Genomic DNA, 18,057 nt, shown 5'->3' with positions numbered 1-18,057 from the left:
ACTCACAGGAAGGTCATTGATAGGAACGGCGATCCTATGAGTGAAGTAAAAAAATGAAGGGTTCTCACTCTAACGCGTGAAACATGAAGGTTGCTATGCTGTGCGCAATCTTCACGAACATCACGAAGCTTTAAGCCCATGATTACAGCCGAGTTGCTTCTTCTTCTTTGCCGTAACTTTCTTTACTCCACCATTGTTGATATAGGTGTGAGCTTCTTACGTTTTTTTATTTTGTAAGCGATAATCATTGGACATCACCTTTGAGTGGCGTACGCTATGTTGTGTTATTCTCGCTCCGAGCAAGTGTTGCACGCTATGTTGTGTTATTCTCGCTCCGAGCAAGTGTTGCCACGGTTAGGGCGAATGCTGGACTCTTTCTCGTTCCGAGCAAGTGTTGCTAGGTATTGCGACGAACGCTAGAGTTCTTGATTTTTGGGGGGGCAATCTTTGCCGATCTCCCTAAGTGGGTATGCTTGGCTTGACTTACGGGCGCCGGGGACACTTCCCGATTGCAGCGGGGCACGCACACACAAGCGATAGGCATTTTGTTGGTTTTGTTAACTGCCGGGCCGTTGCCGCGAGGCCCACACTCCCGTGCCCCGCTTAGGAATTTCTTGGGGAGTTTTAACTGCGGACACGAAAAATTACGGTTTGCTACTCAGCTTCACTGTTAAAACGATCGCAGCGCCAGCCTCGTGAGTGGTGGCCCTCGTGGCCAACAGCCAATCTGGATAGGGTTTTAACAGGTATATGATTGGTTGGAGGTACGAGTTTCTGGAGACGCCACAGCCAATACGGAGACACGGAGCATCTCTGAGGCAATGCAGGGACATTCAATGAGTGTTTAATGGATCAAGGGTTTCTTTTTTTTCATTTTGGGGGTTTCGTTGGATTGAGGTGGCTTCGGCATCGGGCCCTCCTTAAGAAGGCAGTTATTGAATTTGGTCCCTCTGGTCCTTGTCCAACCGATTTGCCATGTGATCTCAATCCAAGCGAAGAACGTGTAGTCCCACGACAAGGCTTGTCATCGTTCTTAAAATCGTGGCGAGCCGGCATTGCAGATTCCTCTGGAATGCACTTACATTCACAACCCCAGGATCCCGCGTGATAACTTTATCAAGCATACCGCATAAACAACCCGGTGAAACATTCCAGTGTGAATCGTTGAACAAATGATTAATACGCTTTGCTTTACACGAGCAAATCTTAAATTTCCGTTCGCTGCTACGTGCATATGTCTTGCTGTGCAAATATTTTTTCGCAGCCTGACTCCAAATTGTGTCGCAAAAACAAAACAGCACCCACAAAAAAGGAGGCGGCTACACAGACATAGGGCTATGTGTATGTAACCTCGTCTCCTTTTTGTCCCGTACTGATCATTGTTTTGTTTTTGTGATAAGAACCAACACGCCAGAAGATTTCTACTGCCCCAAAGCGTAAAGGTCTCAGAGGATTCCATTATTCTACAGGAGTATACATTCGCATCCGCAACAAGCTTCTTAATTGGCCTCACTACATCATAAAAATGTATAGCTGTAAGTGTGAGCCCTAGCACATTTCAGGAAAAACATTTTCCCAAAAGGATGGAGCATGACACATAAGCGCTAGAGAGAGAGAGAGAGAGAGAGAGAGAGAGAGAGAGAGAGAGAGACGAGAGAAGAGTATTCTTGTTCAAAACACACGTAAGCTTTGAAGCATTTGTAACTGACACCTCCTCATGGGGAAGGCATGATCACCAATGAAGAAGTCATAATTAGTAATCATGAAGGCAGTCACTGCTGTGAAGTTGTGGTCACTACACCTTACCCTTCCGAGCACTTCCACATCCTGCACGACGCCAGGGTCATCGCATAATATGAAGCCTATTTCATTTCTGTGCTCCCCATTCGGGCTCCTCTAGGTCCAGTTCCGACTCTCCCGTTTACAGAACAAGGTATTCATTATGCGGAGGTTATTCCGTTCTGAAAACTCAACTAGTAGGTCCCCCCTGCTATTTCTGCAGCCCAGACCATAGATCCCAACTGATTTGTCTCCAGCCCGATTCTTGCCTACTTTAGCATTGAAATCCCCCATAACTACGGTATACTGTGTTTTTACTTTAGCCATTGCCGATTCCACTTCTTCATAGAAGCGTTCCACTACTTGGTCGTCGTAGCTGGATGTGGGCGCGTAGCCCTGTACCACCTTGAGCTTGTACCTCTTATTGAGCCTAATTACAAGGGGTATTTATGTTCAGGTGTTTTTGTTTCCTGCGCTTGGGGGTTGTAGCCAGCGCCACTAGGACTACTGGGGGTGAAGGGTACCTTCTTTTTAATTCCGGCCCATTACTCGAGCATCTACGACATGTCGAGAGTGGTCGACCAGCGTTGAACCCTCTTAAACTCCCTATGGCACCAAGACTGCCAGAACAGAGGCCCTCTCTGTGCATGTAGCGAATCAGAATAGGAAATGAGGGGCTCGTTGAAAATAAGACAGAAACAAGAATTGGCGGTCAAGAAGACCTCGGAAAGCTAAGGGAGGATGTAGTAGCTCAAGACAAAGAATTTGCAAAATAAGAAAGTGGAGAAAAAATGCCCGCCACGTGGGACCCGAACCCACGACCTCCAGAATACCGGTCTGGTGCAATAACCACTACGCTACCGGCGGGGCTACTTTAGTCTCCATTTTCTGGGGTATTTATGTTCAGCTGTTTTTGTTTCCTGCGTTTGGAGGTGGTAGCCAGCGCCACTCGGACTATTGGGGGTGAAGGGGACCTTCTTTTTAACCCCCCGGGCCGTGACTCGAGCGTCTACGACATGTCGAGAGTGGTCGACCAGCGTTGAACCCTCTTAAGCTCCCCATGGCACGAAGACTACTAGAACAGAGGCCGTCGCAATGCATGTAGCAAATATATATATATATATATATGTATATATATATATATATATATATATATGTATATATATATATATATATATATATATATATATATATATGTATATATATATATATATATATATATATATATATATATATATATATATATATATATATATATATATATATATATATATATATATATATATATATATATATATATATATATATATATAAATACAAGAGAAGAAAAACTTCGAACAAGGTAAAAGCACGATTGTGGCCTACGTTTCAGCAAAGAGAACTTGCTTTCCTCAGGGCCATATATATATATATATTGCCAGGCGGACCCTAATGTCTTTGCAGTGACAGCGCTCAAGAGGACTCAAGCATCCCAAGGAACACCTGTAGAATAGACAAAAGACGATTTTTCTTTCCCGGTGCTCATTAATACTGCCACCTAAGCACTTACCGTTCGGTGTGTGTTTTCTGAGAACTTTTGAACGTATTACAACCTACTCACTCGATGGGACCGGCCGCCTAAGTGCGTTGTCAGAGCGCGCCAGGTCCCGATTTCCTTCTTCTCTAATGAACTCGTACTACTGCTGAACGTGAACACAGGACGAGGAAAAAAAGTGGTTGCTATTTTGAAGTCTCACCCCAGGACGTGACGTTAGGCCTAATGTCTTGAACCTTAAAATGGGCAGTTAGGCCTAACGTCTTGTTGGAAAAGCTTTACGGCACGCAGAGTAACGCCATTCTTCTGGTGACGCATTCTTCTGTCTGTTGTCGTCTGAGTATTGCAAACCCCTTCGACCATGCCGAAATTGAGCAATCGGATAGATGCCAGCTGTATACCGCGAGGGAGACAGGCCGGATTCTGGACACGGAAGCATATTTTTAAAGGCGGTAGTCTTTCTTTTCCTATTTAACCGCACAAATCTTGTTTTGTTTGTAGGTGTGTTTGTCTCTCCGTCTGTCTTTCTGTGACTCGATTCAGCCAGTCGGCCAAAGCGAAACGGAAGCTGCGCAATAGTCTTATATGTCCACAGCCAAATCTAAACGCCGAAGACCGGTGTCAATATTCATGCTTTTCAACATTGTTGGACAAGAACAAGACATAACGCAAATATAAGGCAGAAAATCAATGCATAATTGGTATTTGCAGTGTTTCTTTTTAAAAAATTCACGGATGCTTGGTATTTGCGGCAGCAAATAGACTACTTCAACTGTAGAGAACCGTCGCGTGCTGTTGCCCGTGCTATCGCGCTACTGTTGCTTCTGGCGGCATTTAAGAAAATAAACCGGAAAAGCAACGAAAGGTTCCACTAGACAGGTTACTCCTTCCGCATGGAGCGCTTTTGGATTAGGAGAATATGATTCTATAAACGTTGTATTAGGGTCCGTCTATTCACGCGCGTCTCCGCCGTACGGAAGAGCTGGCACCGAGGAACTCAAATTGGAGCCCTGGAATGCGGTAAATTTCAACTCACTGGATGAAACTAGACTAAACTGATAAACTTGATCAAAATTGACTAATGCGCATTATACGCAAAAAGCGCCTTTAAGTTACAACTACAGGTCGAATTGAATATTCAAGCGCCACAGTCAATAAAAAGGCAGCAGCCAATATAACACAATGTAAAATCGGGGCACCGCAGAAATGACAACATTAAATAAAATCAAACGTGAAGTGTCATCAGGTTGTTATAACTCCTCGAATTTTGTATTGAGGGGACAAAAAAAATAAACATTTCTTTAGCAGCTTTGCAGCACTCGAAAATGGGCCCTTACTGTCCGCCCGTTAGACGATGAAGGTGTAAAAATACAGCTCCGAAGAAAAGTGAAAACCTAAACGCTTCTTTGCATGCACACTTCGTCGGTTTCTTCGTCGTTGCAGCCATCATCATTCTGGCTGGTTACCTTTTCCCGCTCTTTAAAGATTATGCCCGGGCGCCCTCATATATTTCAATTGAGCAAGGCGTCACTGCAAAGCGTCAGTGCCGCGGGGCTCGTTTACAACACCTTCTCGCTAATCAAGGTCACAGCGGAGGCCTCGACCCGGAACCGCCACACTCGAAATTCCGCACTTGTGTGCTAAAACTGATCTTCCTTTCCAGAAACGTGACCGCCACGAATGTGCACTACATGGCAAATTTGAGAAAAATTTCAGGCGACAAAATAAACCATGCACGTGCTCTGGGTGTTCGCTTACGTCAGGAATCGAAGCTCCTTTCGTAAGAGAAAGATGGTTAACTGAAAACTGGATGAAAGTCAAAATCAGAAATCCAAACTTCATCCACCCTGTCAAAATGGCAACGTCGGATAAACGTCGACTTCATAACGCGGGGTACCCCGTCCCGATTTCGACCACGGCAAGCATTTTTTCTTGTTGCGCTTGACGTGCCTTCGCTTATTATCATCATAGTTCCGTGAACCCTATTGTGTAAATTTGTCTTTCCTGTAGGGCGTGGTGGTGTTACGATCTACATTTAAGTGAGGCAGCGAAAGCTCCGCTATATCAAAGATCGCGCATACAAGCAGACATTATCATCATCATCAACAACAGCCTACTCAGTCCCTCTGCAGACGATGGCCTCTCCCCTTGGTATCTAACACCTCTTGTCTGCGCGGCTCGACTCCACTTTTCGTCACCGTATTTTCATATTTCATCCTTCCTTTGTGTCATTGGCCTTTCCCTTGTTCTCGACCCTTTCTTGGTATCCACTCTGCTTCAATAACCTTCCACCGGTTGTCGGCTCGTCTTACTACTTGGCCAGCTGAAGGCGTTTCTTTTTTTTATTTTATTTACTATTCTTTACTATGTCGTCTATTCAAGGTTGTTCCCTGATGCATGAAACCCGTTTACTGTCTCTAAGTGTTACTCTTAATAATATTCGTTCCATGGCCCGTTGGGGTGATCTAATTTGTTTTCTAGTTGTTTAGTAACGCGCCAAGCTTCAGGTTTGAATGCCATCAGCGGCTGTATGCACCGGTTGTATATATTGTTTTTAGTGAGAAAGGTACCTTATCTTTATTATTTGAGAGTGCTTGCCGAGTTCTGCACAGCCCGTACCTATTCAGCGCCGGATTTTTTTTATCGTGGTTGCGGTCAGCCGTAACCATCTTCCCGATATAGTCGTATTGTTGGACTTCTTGTAGCTCTTATCCTCCTAAGCTCAAGGGGGTGCTCACGGCATGTTTATTCTTCATTATATTAGATTTATTTATATTTATTTTAGTCCAACGGCCCTGTTTTTTCTTGAAGCTCCTCAAGCATTTTTTGCGGGTGTTCTGAAACCTGGAATATTTATTGAGCATTAACAAAAGAGTCGTAGCAGTTGAGATCAAGATAACTAAGCGTTACAGGTTAAAGATACAACAGGCGTATGCGCCTACAACCAGCTGTGTTGATGAAGCCGTAGACATTTTCTTCCGGGACGTAGGATCAGCTAGAAAGACAGCAGTTCACGATTGTGATGGGTGACTTTTAAGCTAAATTCGGTAAGAAGGAAATCGAAGATAGCTAACTGGGAAAATTTGGAATAGGCAATCGCAACAGTCGGAGAAATACACTGATGGGAGATCTGGAAATAAATAATTCGCGGTTTTTGAGCACAACCTTCTCAAAACCAACGAAGAGGAAATGAACATCGCAAAGTCCCTATGATAAAACAAAAAACAAATCAACTTCATTTTAAGTGACAGACCACGTACTGTGCAGGACCTAGAGTGTCTGGTTTAGGTTCGAAGAAGCGATCATAGAAGGTTTAGATGCAAGGAAAGCCTGAATCTCGAAATAGATAGAAGGAAACTCGTGAAAAGGAAGAAACCGTGCATGGAGTCAAAATAACTCTCCAAGACCAATTCGTGCGTCTAAACGGACAGAACGATGTCAGCGTAGACAGGCTAAAGGACAACCTAAAATCGACACTTAGTGAATAAGCAGCAGCTTTGGGAGAAGCAACATGTAGAGAACAAACGAAGCAACTTATGGTCAAACGTAAGAACGGGATAGTGACAAGTACGGAGGGTCACATTTATTAAGCCAAGCTGTCGAAAGAGATTAACAGAAGTAAAACAAACGGCATTCGTGCATATAACGCGGCAGTGATCGAGGAAACGATGCAAATAGGGTTAAGCTTGAAAGCAACTAAGAGAAAGTACGGAGCACGTGTTGCTATGCTTACGGCGAATGCGGAAGATTCTTTTACAGGGGGGTTGCAATCTTCGCCAATTTTCCTAGCTGGCTATGATTGGCTTGGCAAACGTACAACGGGGATGCTGGCCGTTCGCTATGAGGCATGCACACATGCGCGCTAGCCATTTTCTGAGTCATTTTCTAGGTATTTTCTGGTCGCCTGAGGCCCGCGCTCAAGTGCGCGCGCTCGGCCATTTTTGGGTAATCTTAACTGCGGACACGCAAAATTACGGTTTGCTAACCAGCTTCGCTATTAAAACCACACAAACGAACCACAACACCACCTTGGACGCATTGGAACCAAACATCTCCCCATCAAACTAGAGTCCACCTTCTGTACTCTTCGCAATACCACTTTTGCTATGCGCCGTGCACCCCGACCGCGTTATGTTGGGTCATAATAAGAATCCAAACGTACCCCCTTGCCATTCCCCTCTTCTGAGAACTCGAACTCGGAGAGAACACTGTCCAGTTCGAACCCTGACGATCACCATTGACTGGTGAAGAGAGCACAAGAAGTCGGACGTTGTGAAGGAGTCCCAGAATGAAGACGGTTCCCCAATACTGACTACTCCATAGGGACGTTTAGTCCTGCTCGTGACCTCCAAGAGGTGCTACGCATTTGCCCACCCCCTCTTCCTAGAGACAAAATTTCGGGTACACCACAGATACCTACAAATGTTGACCGAGAGCACACAACGCAAATTTCGCTACAGGCACCTGTTAAGGTATCCGCGCGAACGTTTAGAACTTACTACCCCCGAACGCGGTCTAAACGGCAAATGTGAAGTTTCCCACACTGCCGCAGAGGTTCCCTATCACACGTGCCAAGGGAGCAACATGCCAAGCAAATACGTATTGTGTAGAGGTCGTGACCAAATATTGATGCGATGCCTTGAGCACCTCAAGAACGCTTCTCGGGGACTGAGTGCGAGCGCGAAACAGGCAAGCATCATGCAGTTCTTTCTCCGCTCTGATAAAAATTTATTCTTATTGCGAATTTTGCCATTATTTAGAACACTCACCTGTGCAGAGCAGCTTTTTTTTACCAGGGCAAACTTTTGCTTGAATGACCAGGCCACAAATTCGTGGCATTTCGTTTACCTCGAAACTGCGCTTATCTCAATTTTTTAGCGCATTTTGCGATTTCGACTTAGTAAGGTATTACTAAACCATTTTATTCAGTTTGGAATTAATACATCCCCTAGAAACGTGTTTCTACGAAGAAGACACAAAACAGGGAAAAACGTTGCATGTCTTTCTTCCAGTGGTGTAATATCGACGGAGGTTAAAGACCTATTTGTAAGCAATAAAACGCAATTGCAAAAGTATTAACTGCACGTTACCGCCAAAATGACAAGATAAAATAGAGCGTATATGCCCCGGCTAGATGTCCCACTACAGTCGCCGAGTTATGATTGTCGGCGGTGACTTGAGCAGGCGGCCGCAAGTTCCGTGCACAACATTCTGCGACATTATAAAGAAACCACCGGAAAGTGGCCGTAATCGCGAGTGGTTGATATGTTTTCTGTAATATGTGGATCACCTTTTGAAAGTTGCAATATTATTGGCGACATTGTTATGGGGAGGAAGCAGTCAATTTAGCAAAAAAAACTTTCCTTTTGCTTCCTCGCTCTTTAAGATCGCACGGTGACCAGTAGTTGAAATAAGCGTGGCCATTACCCGCCTTCGCTCAACGCGTAAGCACGACAGGGAGCACCTCATCGGCCTCCTGCTGCGGTAATGGGCGCTGCTCTATTACGCAGACGTGCCAAAATGGGCGGCAGGGGATATTTTCGGAAAACACTAGGCTCGGTGGCGATTAGGAGAAAAGAGAGGAGGCTTTGCCAACGCTACACTAATGAGCAAGGTGGAAGTAGCCCTCATCAGTACCCGGCGGTGCTGTTACGCTAGAACACGGAGGCAGGCCAAAATGGCAGTCTTCGAAGAACCAGCCGTGAGTCGTGCCTTTCTTTACTTATAGCTATGAACTCCGCTTTCTTTGTCCGCAAGCGGAACCGAGCGAGAATGTGCAAACCGTCTTTTGCGGGTTTGCGGTGAACAACCTCAATATCGGACGCTGTAACGTGGCCGTCAATTTTTTCTCCAATTTTCTCCAACATTTCTGCCCAATCTTCACCCTGTGTCGAGGGCACGCCTTTGATTTCCACATTGTTGATGCGGGAGTACTGTTGCAGCTCTGCGACGCACCGCGCTAGCTGATGGTTGTCGCTAGCAAGTTCCTTGTTTTCTTTCACTAGGACAACTTGCTTTGCTTTCATTGTTTCTACGATTGTGTTGAATATGCTGAGGCTAGATTTCATCCTTTCAACTTCTTTGTGTGACTCAGCAACATCCTTCGCTAACTCGGCATTCGTAACCATCGCGACAACACAAAGCGTTAGCACAGGGCAGCAGCGGAAGCGGCAGTAATGAAAAGCAAGCAATTTAAATCCAAGTACACAAAACAGACCTGCGTACGGTAGAATGTCTTGATTAGGTGCTGTCACAACGCCGCAACCACAGCTTGGAGGTTGCGATCCCTCCGATGCGCCGTCCTTATAGCCGAAAGACACGATAGGCACTGGTGGCGCTGCGGTTGTCACGTGTCCAGGCGTTGAAGAGTTTCCGCTACGTCAGACGTTGTTCGCCGCACGTGTGGAAACGGCGATAGCTGGGTCACTGTCGATGTAAGTCGAAAAAGGAACGTGCTGGTAATGCGTACGGTAGAATGGCTTGATTAGGTGATGTGACACAGCCGCAACCACAGCGGCCAAGTCACGTCAGAAAATACCATTGTCAAGCCAGTCTTCATCACCGATCACGTGACTCCCGAGAACAAGCGACTGTTTCCGCAAGCATTGGCTCCCAAAAAAGAAAAAGAGTCGCAGTTCCTCTGGGTAGAAAACTGAAAAATCAAAGGACGCAAGACGAAGGATAGCCACGTCTATCGAATCTCGGGGGTCAGTGATCTTGTCGTCTTTACATGAACACAAACAGGCATCAAGTCGCTAATACTGTCATGTACTACACCGTACACCAGGTAAATACCCCACTAAAAATTAAGCCACATCCCATATATCTATTATTCACTTTAACATCCGTAGCCTACCTAAACGTAACGATGATCTCGTAAACTTCTTAACACTCTCCAACCACAACGTTTCCGTTATTTGTTTGGCGGAAACATCGTTATCGTCTAGTTATGACAGGCTGTTTTCTTTGCCGAACCACCATGCTGAATTTAGTCAACGCCCGAATGACTTTCATGGCGGTTCAGCTATATTCATTTCAAACCATTATCTAGAAACGTCGCAATGACTTAAGTTTTAGCACAGCAAAAATTGAATCAGACTGGATTGAATTCGACGCGTTCCCTTTTCATTTGCAAGAAATACTATCATAGCATCCATCTACCGCTCACGGTCCGCCTGGTACACTAACTTCTGCAAAGAACTCAAACAAATCTTAAACGAAATAAATCTAGAGAACAAAAACATCATTATTGCAGGCGAAATAAACATTGACATCACTGTCGTAACAGATGGTGCATGCTCAGAGTACTCTGTTTCGTTGGTAAAGGTTTAAAATCTTTAATACAAGCAGCTACTCGGTGCATGGCACATGATGCGCACACGCTTAGTGACCACATCTTATGAACTTAGTTTCGCCTCAAGTTCCTGGAATTGTCGACTTCAATATGGCAGACCATTACCCTATTTTTTACTGCTTTAATGTCGTACCCAATCTAAACCTCAGGCCTTAAAAAGACACTCGTTTGACTCCAGTAAATGTACCGAAATCATATCGCTCATTGACTGGAGCGAAGTGTTGAAGGAACATTGCCCAGATACGGCATTCAACTTATTCTTTTGTAAAAGAGTAGAATCAATTGAACCATGCACGTCATTGACTCCCGTCCTTAAGCGATACTGTGCCCCCAGCAACCCATGGATAACGGAAAATTTATATATTGATTTGTCAATACTGCAGGCCCAATATGGCCCAAGCAGGAGTGGGTGCAACGTAGAATGCACGACACTATTCGCATTAACAAGGTTACACATTTAGGAGAATGAGTAAATGTTTGTCCCCAAAATTTAAAAAGAGAAACGTTTTTCTACCTCGGGGACGAAATGGGAAAAAGGAAATATTTCTACAGGAAGTGAATTCCAATCTTCAATAGTTTGAAGGAAGAAACTATACTTCTAGCTGTTAGTTTTTGCGAACATTGGAGCTAATAAATGTGGGTGATTGTGACGATTACTCCTTCTTGCTAGAAGTTTTACATAATGGGGTCGGTTTAATTTCATTTATCCTCAGATACAGCTCTGCAAGAATGCAATACGACTGATCTTTCGACGAGTTTCTATGGTCTGAATGTGATTATCATGCATTACCTGAGTAGGGGAGTCCTCCCTTTTGTAGTGCCCAAATACAAAATCGCACGGCTTTGCTGTTGACTCCTTATAGTTGAATTTTATATTTTTTCGTATGTGTGTTCTATATTACCGTCTCCTACAGTCTCCTACGCACCATTCGTAAAAGATCAGCCTTAACAAGAAAGTAAAAGCTAGGCCCTTCAATATTTTTCGCAAAATTCGCCATAAAAAGTATTCACAAACCCTTGATGCAACGTTAAAAAAAGCTAAAAATAACTACTACCAAAATACTATTCTTCAAAACGGAAACAACGCCCATAAGAACTGGCAACTCATGAAATAATTCCTTGAACTGGGTGACGAGCAATCCTCTATAACTGAAATTAACGATGGTATGCAGACTTTAACGAGTCCTTTGGACGTCGCGGACTCATTTAACACTTTCTTATCTAAAGTGAATGTAACACAGGCTGGTAACGTTTCATGCCTCCCTAGATGTCCTCACAATTTTTACCAGCGTCCTACCTCAGCTGCCGAAGTGCATATTGTAATATCAAATCGAAAAAAGAACACTGGCCCTGGGTTAGATTTATTTCACCTGTTTAAAATAAAGCTAGTTTCTCGTGACGTGTACGCTGTACTTCCTAGCATAATCAATAATATATTGACGACCGGTGTTTTTCCGTCTGAACTTAAACGCGGCAAAATTGTCCCAGTCTTCAAAAAAGGAGAGCGCAATGTTTTAGTAAATTACGGCCCTATAACTATTTTTCCGTAGTTTAGCAAATTAATCGAGAAGCTCATTTCAGATCGTGAAAAGGCATATTTCGCTAAATTCAACCTCCTAATCAACTGCCAGTATGATTTTCGCCATAATCATTCAAAAGAACTTACGCCTATAGAATTTACAGCTAAGATTAAACAGCTCATTGACAAAGGTCACTGGACTCGAGAGGTATTTTTTTATTTTTCTAATGCTTTCGATGCCATTAAAATAAAATTATTTTTCTAAATTAGAATAACTACGAATTTGTGGGCCATCTCTAACACTTGTGCGGACCTATTTAGCAGACAGGACCCAAGTGGTACGCCTTTTAGACGCAACTTCCCAACCTTTAACTCTAAATCAAGGCGTTCCGCAAGGGTCAATTTCAGGTCCACTTCTCTTCTTAGTATATGTTAATGAATCTTCTACCTGCCTAAAAAACACAACTTGTATTCTTTACGCTGATGACACCACAATATACCAGGTGATCTTAATCTAGATGCCCTAACTGCCAGGCTAAACCAGAACCTCGAAAGTATTGCAGCATGGCGTAATAACCACACACTCCAGATAAACCCCTCGAAAAACAAAATATTCAATATTCATTGCCTGTAATGGGCATCCAGTTTAAGTTCCCAAGCCTTTCTTTGAGCGCACCGTTATTCCACCGCCAAGCACAGTAACATTCTTGGGCGTTTTACTCGACTCTCATCTGAAACTATATTTCCAGGTTAAATCACCTAAAAAATTGGTTTTGGCATACGCGTACTAATCAGATCTGGAAGCTATTTTCAGAAACATATTCTCATATCTCTATATTATGCATTTGTTCAAATGCATCCTAATTACTTCTTATGGTCATGGGGAAACACATATACTACTCATGTTACATTCCTCCATCATTTACAAAGCCAAGCAGTTCGCCTAATTAAATTCAGCCCTTACAACGCATCGGCGCTTCCCATCTACACCAGTATGAAGATTCTGCCGCTATAACTTGCTTTTCAACTAAAACTGGGCGCTATCATCTTTCGGACTCGAACGCACGACATTATCATTATTAGCATTTTAGATTCCCCCCTAACAAACACCAACCACACGAGATTTGAACAAGGACCTAACTTACTGCTGCCTGAGGTCTACACTAAAACGGCAAACAAAAAGCCTTTTTCGCAGGTATACAACTATGGTATTCATTACCAATCACAATTAACTTGTCTTATTTTATGCGTACATTCTACAGTAGTTTAAGATAGTTTTTGCTTAACAATCTTTCTGAATAATAAAGTCTCGTATAGTAGTTAAACCTGTCGTTCAGGAGCTAATAGTGTATATTTTCTTGTCCTAGTGCTTGCATTTTTTGGGCGTGTCAGTGACCTGTAACAAACTGCGATATTTGAGTACTACAGTATATTGCTTCCTCATTGTATAATAGTTTGAGACCATGCTTGCTAACAATTTTTTTGAATGTTATTTTTATGCTTCCCCCTGTTTATAGTACTCAAACCTGCTTTTCCCGAGGTAATATTGCAGAATTTCTTGTTATAGTGTTTGCATATTCAATTAAAGTTTTAAACTGAGCCGTATCTCGACTCCCTAAATATTTTTACAAAATTTTGCATTTAATTACAGAAGGTTCCCCCGACAGTTTTACTTTGGTGCCTCCAACTACATGATATGTGTATGTACCGGAAAATGTTTAATAAAATCCTTGAATTCTTGAAGGAGGGAGAAGGCTCCAAGGATGTGAACAGCGCAGCGTGACTGACGTTAAACGGCACGGGCAGGCGTAGGCAGAGGAACCCGGGGAAGAATACGAGTGGGTATTTTCAAAGGTCTCTTCAATGAGTGCTTTGCACCGAGTCGGCCGTCTGCGACGAGTGAAGATTCAACACTGCTGTAGTGATACTCCGGATTGGCTAGACGAGAGAGTCAAAACTGAGCTGACAGCAGTGAGGCTGCGCTGTGGACTGTCGAAGACTGCCCTCCAAAAGCCTGGGTAGTTTTCCTGGACTCCCGCCCTGCGCTAGAAGCGCTTCTAAAGCAAGAAAGTAATCAAGACCAGCTGATTCATGAAATCAACGTCATAATACACAAACAGGCACTGCGCACTGGACACACTATTTTGGTGCAGTCGTTGCCAGGTCACTGCAGCATCTCGGACAATGTACGGAGGGGCTCTCGCGTGAGGGTCATTCCACGAGCGCCACAGCACAATTCCATTCATCCAAAAAGGACATCAACGAAATAGTCACAACTCCCGGGCGGCGCATGCACTTCTAGCACTGGCGCAACCCGGACCTGCAGTACGCCCCCCTTTACGCTGTCTACCCGCAGTGTCGATTTCGTATACCTAACGGTTTATCCATGCACACAGAGTGTTTATACATCGCCTGCGCCTCAAAGTAGCTTATACCAAAAGCTTTCTTCAAACACTCGGTCTGGTGGCACGACCTCGGCGCCCCCTCTGCGGTGTACCAGAAGATACTAAGCACATCTTCTGTGTTTGTCGACGTTTCAACACTAGGCGAATGACTGCGCGAACTTTACTGCGGGCGAGAGCTCTCAGCATGAAGGATATATTAGGCCCCTGGAAAAGTGACGACAGTGCGGTGCTTGGTTTCAAAGCTCTTGCGCGTTTTCTTTGAGACTTTGCACTCGGATACAGCTTGTGACGGCCTCTGTCGCTTTTTTTCTGTGTGTGCGTATAGCGGTCTGGTGGCTTTTTTTTGTTTTTTGCTTTTGTTATTTGTTATATTTATATTACCATTTAACCCTCATATCATGTTCACCACCCACTTGAAGTAGGAAGCCCAACATTACGCAGGGCTGACCTATTCGGTCTCACTAAAAAATTTTCTCTCTGTCTCGCTCTTATTGAACAAGGTTTTTTGCTAGTATTATGCTGTTCGGACTTTGCCCTTGATTATGAAAAATAATCGTCAGCATCGTTGTCCCATGCAGACATGTACCGATCATCCTCTCCTACTGAGCTTGTAATTTCAATATGACGGAGTTACTCCAAACGTGTCCCTCGCGCTAGAAAAGCTTTATTAGCGTGCCGAAAAGAAATTATTGATCACAGACTGTAAACAGCCAAAGCCTAAAGTTCATGTCATCATCCTTACCCCCACCATCGTTAACGGATTCATTTGACGTAGAAAGCCAGGCATCATAGCTCGGCTGGCATCTCCAGTTTCATAAAGATTATTACCTCTCTCTCTCTCTCTCTCTCTCTCTCTCTATCAGTGAAGATATTTATTCGCTCCGTTGTGTGATTCTAGGGTGTAACATATTCTCACGAAGCCAAAGATGGCACAGGTGTGTTGAAGTAAAAACAAGTTTATTGGAGCGAACTTGTCCTCCCTTAACAGTTCAAGTCATACAGAGACGGCGAAGCAGCAGTCAACGAAGTTACGTGCGCAGTCCAGTGTTGGCGAATCGAATACCGCGGCGTCTGTTCTGCGGGCAATTATATTACTCGGCGGGGAGGATCCTCGAACCGTCTAATTACATACACAACCCTATAGATGAAAGAATATTTTTCTAGGCTGGGGGCGTTTTTTCGGAACAGTTTCCTTATAAAAGTACGTGTAGTATATAGGGGTACTATAACGGTAGTATACGTGTAGTATAACAAATAAAGAATAAAAGACGCGCTTTCTTTGGCCCACGGATAACACAGACGACAGAGCCCGGCGCAGCCGGTAGGCAAAAAGAAAGCTAAGAAACACAATGCATGGTTCCCGGCACTACTCCCCCCTCTAAAAGTGCATCGACCCGATGTAAAATAAAAGACAGTGCGAATAAACAACAAAAAGTTTCGTCATCTCGCGTAGTAAGGTTTCAGGTGAGCTACGTGCGCGACTTCGGTCCGCGTGCGTCATCGTGATGTTCCGGAATCGCCATCGGGGATCACATAGCAGGTAAGTTGTCCAGGGCTTTCAAGAATCCCGTAGGCTTCGAAATACGTCGCAGAAGCTTCTCATTGAGTTGCCGTCATGAGATCGGAGTCCAAACACACACACGATCCTCTTTGCGGTACTCGGCGTTTCGGCGTCGAAGGTGTTAGCGTCCGACATCCACCAGCTGCTGGCCCGTTGGGCGAACTCGAGCGAGCTGGCGGGCCTCCTCCGAACGCTGAAAGTATCCTTGGATGCGGCTTTGAGGTCGTCGTCTTGTACATGCGGAAGCGTGGCGTCAAGCATCGTAGTCGGTTGTTTTCCGTATAAAAGCTCGAAAGGTGTTATCTACATAGTTTCCTGTGTAGCGGTCTTGTACGCAAACGTGACATACGCAAGGACATCGTCCGAAGTCCTACGCTCCACTTCGACGTACATACACAGCATATCCCGAACGTCTTGTGCAGACGTTACGTGAGTATATTCGTTTGGGGATGGTGTGCCGTCGTTCTTCGGTGATCCGTGTTCCTGTAGTGTAAAATTACTCGGTAATCTCCACATTGAAGGGCAATACGCGGTCCCTGATTAGGACTCCAGGGGCTCCATGTCGCAGCCCTACTTCGTTCATGAAGAACTTCGCGACTTTTTGTGCCGTCCCTCAAGGATGAGCGGCGGTCTCTGCTTAGCGCGTCATATAGTCTGTCGCAACGACAATCCAACTGTTCTTGAATCGTGACGTAGGAAATGGGCCCAGAACGTCCATTCCAATCAGTTATAAGGGCATAGATGGGACTGCGATCGGCTGCAGAACTCCGGTGAGTCTCGTCGGCAGTGTTTTTCGTCGCTGGTAGCCACGGTAGCTCCGGACGTAGTGGGTGACTTCGGCTGTAAGGCAGGGAACGTAGTACTTCGCCTTGATGTTTCCTGCCTCTGAGAACGAGCGCCTCGCTTTATGAGGCTCATTTCAAAGTTTCGCCCATACATGTGTGGTAGATCATCGAAAGTTGTTACAACCACTATTCGCTGTGTTGGATCGCCAATCTGAAGGACCTCTCTGGCTGTGTTCTGCAATGAAGCTTGCGCCTGCAAGATTTAGACGTTACAATTGTCTGTAAGTCTGGCAGGAAACACTCCAACGCCGACTGCCTACCTCGAATCTTCACTACATGTCACAAAGTCAAAGATGACGCAGTTGTGTGGAAGGAAAAACGCGTTTGTTGGAGCGCACGTGTGCACCCCTAACAAGTCAAAGAATTGTGAGGCGGCGAAGGAGCAGTAAAAAGGGTAACGTCCGCACGCGGGTGTCGGGTTTCGAATACCGCGGCGTTTACTCTGCGGGCCGTTACCTCTCGGCACGAGTTCTTCTCAAACCGTCGAATTACATCCAGAACACTATAAATCAAACAAGATTATTCTAGGCTGGCGACGTTCTTTCCGAACACTCTCCCTTTAAAAGGAGATAACACGTGCGGCATAAAAAATAAAGAATGGAACACGCGCTTCGTTTGCCCTCGGATAACACCGATAACCCAGCCCAGTGCAGCCGTTCGCCAAACACAGAATATAAACAATCCCAATCTATTGTTCGTGGCAATATTGTATAAGTTCTGGAACGCAGAATTGGCAGAAACGTTGTTCCCAGAGATGTTGCTTAGAAAAGCTGCAGTCACTTTGATATCCTACTGCTTTTGACGCGCGTTTTTCACACATTTCAGGCATGGTGCATCGAATACTACAGAACTTTTTTGGTTCTTTTGTGGTTTTCAATAACGCGCTTAAAGTTAACGTATTGGGCCTGATACCTATTAGCCGCCCATTTAAAAACAGCTGGTTTGTTTTGTGCGTCGGTATAACGTTTTTTGCCGTGTATGGTCAGCTGCAAAATTAGGACCTGCAAGAATAGGAACAAATCCTCCTTTTTATGTAGGCTGCATTTGACCAAGCTCCTTT

Source organism: Haemaphysalis longicornis, unplaced genomic scaffold (assembly GCF_048455015.1).
Source record: "Haemaphysalis longicornis isolate Haplotype H1 unplaced genomic scaffold, Haemaphysalis longicornis Haplotype H1 scaffold_13, whole genome shotgun sequence".
NCBI classification, from domain to species: domain Eukaryota; kingdom Metazoa; phylum Arthropoda; class Arachnida; order Ixodida; family Ixodidae; genus Haemaphysalis; species Haemaphysalis longicornis.
Note: the sequence above shows the minus strand (reverse complement) of the source record.